Below are 8,857 nucleotides of genomic sequence, written 5' to 3'. Positions count from 1 at the left end.
TTTGCAAATGAAGCAATATATATAGACAAGGTGGAAATTATGACCATTAGGGACATATAGGGTATTATTAATTTAGTTTTAAAAAATATTAAGGAAATTAACCCTATTTACCCCTTTTTAATCTCGATAAAAATAAAACAACTCTAGAGTTTTCGGGTGCCTGAATCTCAGTTCGGTCGCCCGAACATATTCAACTTGAAAAGTTATTTTTAAGGTTCGGGTGCCCGAGTATAGGCTCGGTTTGCTGAACCAAGGAGATTCCCATTCTGTTTGCATTTCAGGTGCCCCGTCTGAAGTTCGGTCGCCCGAGGATGATTTGAACGCTGAGGTTCGGGCGCCCGAGTTGGTGAGAAATTACTTGACACAGGGTCGTTCACCTATGGAAGATACGTTCATTGTTGGTTCGGTTTGCCGAACTCAGGTCAACACTTTGACCCATCCACGGTTCAGTCGATTAAGGTAGTTTGAACTGCCAGGTTCAGTCGCCCAAATGCCTTCTGATTTTTACCCAAGGTAATTTTCTTTGCACTAATCTTTCCCTAATAATATGAGCACTATCTTAGGGCTTTGTGCACTTATGTGTGGGAACCAAAGGTTCATCTAAGGTCATTTTGAAATGGTCCCAAAAATCCGGCGTCGGTCAACCGAAGGGTGATTCCTAAGGTCTGTCTATGGTATTGAGCTTATAAGTTCCTACATGCATGATGCACATCATTATTACAGACCAATCCTTCTTTACTATTACATACCCAAATTAAACATGATATGAATTACAACACAAAATAAATCTTCTGGGTCTTTAGTCTTCAAGTCTTCATGTGCCATCAAATTATCTTGCTAATATAAACCTGCACACAAACTTGACAGGCATTAAATACCAGAGTATTTTTCATAATCAAAATAGGAAATGACCCATAGGGTCAACATGTGTGTCCCTTCATTCCACTTCAATCTTATATCCATCAATGTGTTATGTCAAACTCTCAATTGTTTAATCATTTTTTCTACTCATATATGCCTAATTTAGGATCTACGCTTGATGAAGATGATTGGACTAGGAATTGAGTGAGATGGCTTGTATTACTTTATAAAAACAAATCCTACTAGTTGTCAAGTGGCTACATCAAATTCAAAATTTTGGCATTGCCGACTCAGTCATTTATCCAATTAAATTATGCCTTTACTTTCCAATAATGTTTTTGGCATATATTTGTTCAAATTTAGAGCCATGTTTTATTTGCCCATTGGCTAAACAAACTAGCTTTGAATTTCCTTCCAGTTCAATTTCTTCTCCTGCACATTTCCATTTTAATACATGTGGATAGGGGGGGGGGGGGGTGGGTTACCGTGTTTTATTTCTCACTAGGGATCAATTTTTTCTGACCATTGTATATGACTACACTATATTTACCTAGGTATATTTAAAGTGTCATAAATGAAATACCCATCCTCTACTCCAATATTTCATTCAACTCATTGAAAATCAATTTTCAACCACTATAAAGATTATGCGTAGCGATAATAGGCCAAAATTTGATATTTCCTCCTTCTATTCAGAAAAGGGAATCATTCATCAAACTAGTTGTGTATCTACTCCAAACAAAAAAAAAATCATCACCTTTTGAATGTTTCTTAGGCCCTCCTATTTCAAGCCAACATGCCTAAACATTTTTGGGGTTATGCTCTCCTCACAACAGCTTATTTGATAAATAGAACACCTACTCGTATTTTGGGTGGAAAATCTCCTTAAGAAAAGCAATACAACACCCAACCTAAATACAATCACCTTTGATTCTTTGGATGTCTCTGTTGTGCCTCCACTCACTTCCGCTATTCTTCAAAATTTGATCCTCGAGCCATCCACTGTGTCTTCCTTGGACATCAATACGGACAAAAAGGTTATCAACTTTATGACCTTACAACTAATAACACCTTTGTTTCTTGTGATGTGGTATTTTACGAGGATCAAATTCCATTTAGCCAAACTATTTATGAGTCACCCTCTCATGTTTTACCTTATCCCATTGACTCTTTAGATATTCTCTCTGAACCTTCCACTCGGACACCTCCTTCTCATATACATGACTCTTCCCATTCCCCAACTTCCACCATCCCAATTCGGTGATCCAAATGCCCTATACAGCCCTTTACCTACTTGCGAGATTTCCATGTCTAATAAGCACTCTTGTCTCGGCCTGGTTCATCCTCTCAATCGACATCAGTCCACTCCTTAGGTGTTGTTTATCCCCTCTCACATTTCTTTTCTTATGATTCTCTTTCCCCTACACACTGTACCTTCACCACTATCATATCCCTTGCCCAAGAGCCCAAGTCCTTCATACAGGCCATGTTGGACTTTCAGTGGCGTGATGCTATGCGTGCTGAGATTGATGCTTTGGAATCCAGCCATACTTGGACTTTGACTCCTCTTCCACCCAATAACAAACCTTTTGGTTGCACATTGGTGTATAAAATCAAACACAATCCAGATGATTTTGTGGAACATTACAAAGCTCATCTTGTTGCCAAAGGCTACAATCAGAAAGAAGGTATCGACTACTCTAAAACCTTTGCTCCTGTTGCCAAAATGGTTACTCTTCCGATGATTCTTGCCCTTGCTGCTAAACAAAATTGGCATCTTCATCAAGTCGATGTCAATAATGCCTTCCTACATAGTGACTTTGATGAAGACGTCTACATGCACCTTCCTCCTAGTTTTGAACGAAAGGGGGAGACTAGAATCTGCAAACTCAAGAAGTTCTTATACAAACTCAAACAAGCTTTGAGGCAATGGTATGCCAAGCTTTATTCAACCCTCATTAGTACCGAATATAAATAGTCTAAAGCAGATTATTCTATGTTTTTCTAATTCCATAAAACAATTTTACCATTATCTTGGTATATGTAGATGACATCATTTTGGAAGGAAACAACTTGGAAAAGATGGATGCACTCAAGAAATACTTGGAAGAGTGTTTCAAACTCAAATACCTTGGTACTTTGAAATAATTTTTGGCGATAGAAGTGGCTCGCTCAAAAAATGGCATCTTTTTATCACAAAGGAAGTGTGCCCTGGAGATACATGAGGAAACTGGATTTCTTGGTGCTAAATTAGGAAACCTACCCATGGAACCAAATATGGCTCTTAGTGAGACTAATGGAGAACTACTCTTAGATCCATCTTCATATCGATGATTGGTTGGGAAACTCATATATTTGACTATCATAAGGCAAGACTTGGCATACGCAGTACTACTGAGTCAATTCATGGACAAACCTCAAACATTTCATTTGGATGCAGCACATCGAGTCTTACAATACCTAAAACAATCACCTGGTCAAGGAATTGTTCTATCAACTTCTAGTGATATTCAAATACATGCATTTTAATTGGGATGCAGACTGGGCTCGATGTAGAGATACTCAATGATTTGTTACTAGGTATTACATCCTACTTGGAAAATCACCAATCTCTTGGAAGATCAAAAGGCAAAAAACAATTTCACGATCCTCGACTGGAGTAGAGTACCGATCTATAACATCAACTTGTTGTAAAGTCACTTGGTTAAAGCAACTTTTGAAAGATCTCTAGATAGCAGATTCACAACCACTCAAGCTATATCGTGATAACAAAGTAGCTATTCATATTGCATCAAACCCAGTATTTCATGAGTGGACAAAACATATAGAGATCGATTGCCATATCATTCGAGAGAAAGTCCAAGCTCAAGTTATTCAGTTTGTCCACAACCCACAGATCTATTTTCTAAAGCACTTGGACGAACACAATTCTACCTCTTACTCAACAAGTTGGGTGTCATTAATATCCACTCCAACTTGAGGAGTGTTAAGGAAAAATTGTCTAGACAAAGTCAAATTCACCAGAAGCAAATAAATGTAGGAAATCATGCTTGAAATTGATCAAAACAACTCAAAAAGAATACTCACCAGACACGGGTTGACTTGTAGTAATTTAGATTTGATTTAAGCAATTTCTTTGTAAATTTATGTGTATAAATACCCTTACAGTGCATTGTAATATTCATATTGAGAAATATAAGGTATATATTTCTCTCTCACTCTTCTCTTCCTTTATGTTATTTCACATTTTGAATTTCTTCATCTTGAACCAAGGAATATTTGCTCAACTAACAGGGTTGGATCAGTTTCGGATTGCCTCCCAAGCTCACGAGTAAGTAAACTTCCCATTTGTGGTGAATCCCATCTAATACAATCTTCAGTTCCAGAGTCTGGGGTAGTAGTGGAGATTTAGATTTTAAAACAAATGGCAACAATAGTCATTCCTCTTGGCCATCTCCAGGATTCATCTTGGATAAGGGCATCCCATTATTTATGGATTGGAAGTTCAATTAATGTTCAAGATTATGGGTTGAACTTTGGGAGAGATTTGGAAAGGGTATTGGAATCGAGATGGGCTAGGTGTCGTTTATACTTTTCAGCCTGCCCCAACAAGTGTCTGGAAAACAACAGTAATAACAATAATAATTTTTTTTTTTTTTTAAAAAAACATCATTTCCTTCCAATTGGGTGTTTCTGTTGAAAATTAATAAGCTGGAAAAGAGTTCTACGGCTATTTCAGAAATTGGTTAACGAATTGAACTGGGTCTATTGATATATTCATATGGATTAATTCTCCAAAAAAAAAAACGTGAGTGCCTCACAACTTGACCAAACTCACCTCTCATTTTTTTTGTATAAAGTCAAAACAATAATAAACCCATTCATCTTGATTTGTTGAGATGATTTTCTAGAAAGAGAAGGCAGCTATAGCCAGTGGTCCCGTACGTATTTGTTTATGCATGTGTTAGAGCATGAGAGAGAGAGAGAGAGAGAGCATGTGTGTGGGTGTCAGCGTCAATAGCTGTAAGGAAGGGGCAGAAACCCAGCATTAAAAAAAAGACAAAAGGAAGAGGGTGCATTTATACACACAGAAGGGCGGGCTTGGAGGAAAGTCACGAGCTACCTCTTCCTTCCCATTTTTTGATTGTCAACGACTTTTTATATGCACGGCCGGCCGGGGATGAAGGCTAGCTACCTTCCTTCAATTCCCATGGTCATCGCGCTTTAGTTCATTAGATATCCACTCAAAAAAAAAAAAGCTCTCTAATTTCCTTCATTCTTCCTTCAATATTGAATATTAATTTCTTGCTGAAGGCAGGCTTCTGGAGGTTTATCCTATCTATCTATTGATCCAAAGACTGAATATCTCCATTAAAATCCCAGCTAAATCACCTCAGGTTGATTTGATTACTTTGTTCGATCGTTATGTATGTTGGTCTGAGAGGTTGAAGCTGCCAGCATGATCTGGTAAGACAGTAATACCCATGTCTTCCTCTGTAGCATGATCTGGTAAGACAGCAATACCCATGTCTTCCTATATATCTATCCATCCATCCATCCATCCAGACACATGCACCCATATACCACACGAGTTACATATATAGATCCATCGATCCAGACACATGCACCCACATACCACACAAGTTACATAGAGAGTTCTGAAAGGTGTACGTGTTGATGAAAAAGGATGAAACATTTTAACAATTTTTCTATGTCGTCTCAGAGAAGCCTCCTTCTAAATTTCTTACAAGCCTTTTCCCCAGAACTCTCTATGTGAAATTACATTAATGTTCAGTGACTAAACATATGCATATCCTTTCCACGCATGTTATTTTTTAAGAACTTCACCGGCCCTTTCATTTGTGAAAAAAATAACTATTTTTCTTTCTCAATTCTTTTAAAAATTTACAAAATCACCATACATATTTTTAGCTAATTAAACACAATCACAAAAGTAAAAGAACAAAATAAAATTTGTAATTAAATGAGGTGTTCTTGTCACACACACACACACACACATATATATATATATATATATATATATATAGGTGTATATACATACACACACATATGAACCAGTTTGGGATGGGGTTTTAATTAAGTTCTAATTAAATTTGTTGGTGTCAACCAACATGGGTTAATCCACTTTGGGATGGAGAGATATTATATTCCGTAGATCAGGTCATCTAGCAGCTTCAATCACTCAGTCACCAACAATATGAAGCTATGCCATCAGGGATATGTGGCTAAAGGCAACTACATACCTTTAACTTCATTCCAGGTATATAATTCTCGATCCTACACACTCAAATGTTCCCTCCCCTCAATGTTCCTATTTTAATTAATTTTTTCATAATTTAGCAAATTAATCAACTAATTGAATTCTTTGGTAGAGTAAAAATTTGTCCTACTTGGAGCTTTGCTCTTCTTTTGCAATATATGTTCGTATACACACATATGTATATGTATATATAGTTGATATACATAACATAAAAATGCATGTATGCACACATCTATTTTCTATGTCAAGTTTGCTTGATGAACATCTTGCATAACAATACCAACCACATGTAAAGGAAGTTAATGAAGTGAACTTGAAATCTCTTCCTATTTTCTCCTTTCAAAAATTTTACCCGCAGTATATGTATTTATATCAATTTCAAGTGAATTTCCTAGAGATGGAACAATATCGAGCATGGAGTGTATGTTTGATTAATCACAGGGGGATGAAATCTTAGGTCTTGAAGGACGTTATATTATGAAATTACATGGTTCATATTCAAATTAATTAGATGGGTCTATTGTGTTTTACGTGGCCGTTAAAAAATTGAAATGTGTTCTCTTAATTCACTGTGTGTTTTATGGTATTTGATTGAGTTGTATTAATTTCACTTCCTCGAAACCCTTTCTTTTCTCTCAATATGATTTTTTAGGATTAGTGTTAAGCATGATTTTAGAAGAATTGTTGTAACTATATAAAGAATGACTACTTTGATATGAATTTAATCCCCATTTAATATAATACATTTGAATTGTTGAGATTTTTAAATAAGTTCATTGTTTTTTCCTAAATAGTTCAGTATAAACCTAGGATCAATACTGTATAGCACTTGAATTTTATTTAATATCCATTATATTTAAACTTGATCATGCTAGTCTTTGAATAAGAAAAACTTTCTACAAAATTACCATGATTTCAATTGGTAACCAAAGTCATCATTCCTATTTTTATTCTTCATATGATGATTAGTTTTGGTCAGCAAATTTAATCTTGACTCCTTTCTTTCATTTTCTAGTTGTTCAAGTTTTTCCTCCATTTTGAATAATGAATACTTTTATTTCTTATTTTTTATTTTTTATTTTAGGTGTCAACATGTGAGGATCGGGGTCCGACACCATAATGAGGATGGAACCCTTAAATGATAATTGTGGGCTTTAATTGTGTTTAGGGTTCTATGAAGTAGCCACTAAATTTTTACTTAGTTGTAGTTTAGTTCATCTAATTACTATTGATTAATTCGTCTTTAATTTAACCTAGGTATAAGAAACCGATAGTCATGGTCTATACAATCATATTTAGATTCACGAGTATGATTATGCAAGGGGAAGTTACTAGCGTCCCCTGTTGGCTTTTCTAGGTTTCAACCCGTTTTGATAATGACAAACTAAGACATGTAATTGTGCTACCAAGCATGTTTATAGGGATTAAGGTATTAAGCGTAATAACATATGCAAATTACAAAGCCATGAAACATATAGGATGATAATATTTGACTATGAACATGGAGCTTATAAAGACCAAACTTGAATACTATGACTATAATTATGGAGCACATGAAGTCCAAACTTGAAGAAATTAAAAGAATTTATTTCATGTATTTTGCAAATAGGACCTATATGAGTACACTATTATTGATTATGTGAAGAAACTCATAGGTGACCTTAGTTGGACCATAGACACTCTATATTTCATTGAAAATCCTTTTATAAATATGCAAAATTATTTCAAAATGTTAAAATTATTTTTGGAGTGAAAAACCCCAAAACAAGATTCTCCAAATCCCCTTATTTTTTCTGTAGCTGCATTAATGAGCGATTTTCTCGATCAATAACTTCTCATCATAAAAAATGTTCAACAAAAAAGTTGTAGGAGTTTTTCTTAACTTTATGTTGATACCAAGATCGCTCTATTTGGAGTTTTTTAGCAAATGTTATGCCCCAAATACTAATGGGTGTTCGCGGCTGAAATTTCTCAAAAATTCAGGTAACTAAATCCCAATTCGGGCGACCGAATCAAGCCATTTGGACGACTAAGTCTCAATTTGGTCAACCAAAAATTGCGACAAAAAGTCGTAACGGGCATAAAATAGATAGTTTTCAAAATAAGTAATTATTTTCAAAGCCCAATGACCATAAAACGACAAGTAGACCATCTTGCCTATAAATACAAGATTTTTAACTTGTTTTAGAAAAAGAAGGAAAGAGACATACATCTATTACACATATCCAAGCTTTTTATCCTTATTTGAAATCTTTCTCAAGTACTTTTCAAATTCTTTGTTTATCTTTCAAGTGCTCACCATCTAGTTACTCCTTAAACTTCATTTCATAGTCATATTGAGAGTGTATTAGCTTGTTATTTTCATTGTACTTATTCCCTCATTTGAGGAGCATTCTTTGTACATCTATTTTTGTTGATTCCACTTGTAAAGGCATCTTTATCGATTGAAAAAGGGAGGTAACTCCACCTACTGAAAGGAGAGAGACAACTTGGCCCAGTAAAGGAGTGGGGGTGCTCTGCCTAAGCAAAGGAGAGAGGTAACTTCATCTACGTAAAGAAGAGAGGCGATTTCGCTTGTTGAAGAAGGGATTGTAAAGGCTTCTCTGCTACTGAAAGAGAGAGGTTTTGTGACAACTAGCTTAATTTCCACATATAATTTTTTTCCATAATATAAATAAAATCATAATAACAAATTCATTAGATCATAATCAAACT

The 8,857-nt window shown here is 35.4% G+C and overlaps 1 long non-coding RNA gene across 1 annotated transcript; it reads left to right on the top strand.

The window, feature by feature from the left end:
- Positions 1 to 4,941: 4,941 nt before the first annotated feature.
- On the top strand, positions 4,942 to 8,564 carry LOC131159950 (uncharacterized). Its single transcript, XR_009137895.1, has 2 exons — positions 4,942 to 6,142; positions 7,227 to 8,564. It is a non-coding gene; the product is annotated as an uncharacterized LOC131159950 (long non-coding RNA).
- The last annotated feature ends 293 nt before the right edge of the window (positions 8,565 to 8,857 follow it).

This window comes from Malania oleifera, chromosome 7 (assembly GCF_029873635.1).
Source record: "Malania oleifera isolate guangnan ecotype guangnan chromosome 7, ASM2987363v1, whole genome shotgun sequence".
Classification (NCBI taxonomy): Eukaryota; Viridiplantae; Streptophyta; class Magnoliopsida; order Santalales; family Ximeniaceae; genus Malania; species Malania oleifera.
The sequence above is the reverse complement of the archived record's forward strand: the minus strand, read 5'-3'. Positions and strand labels throughout refer to the sequence as shown.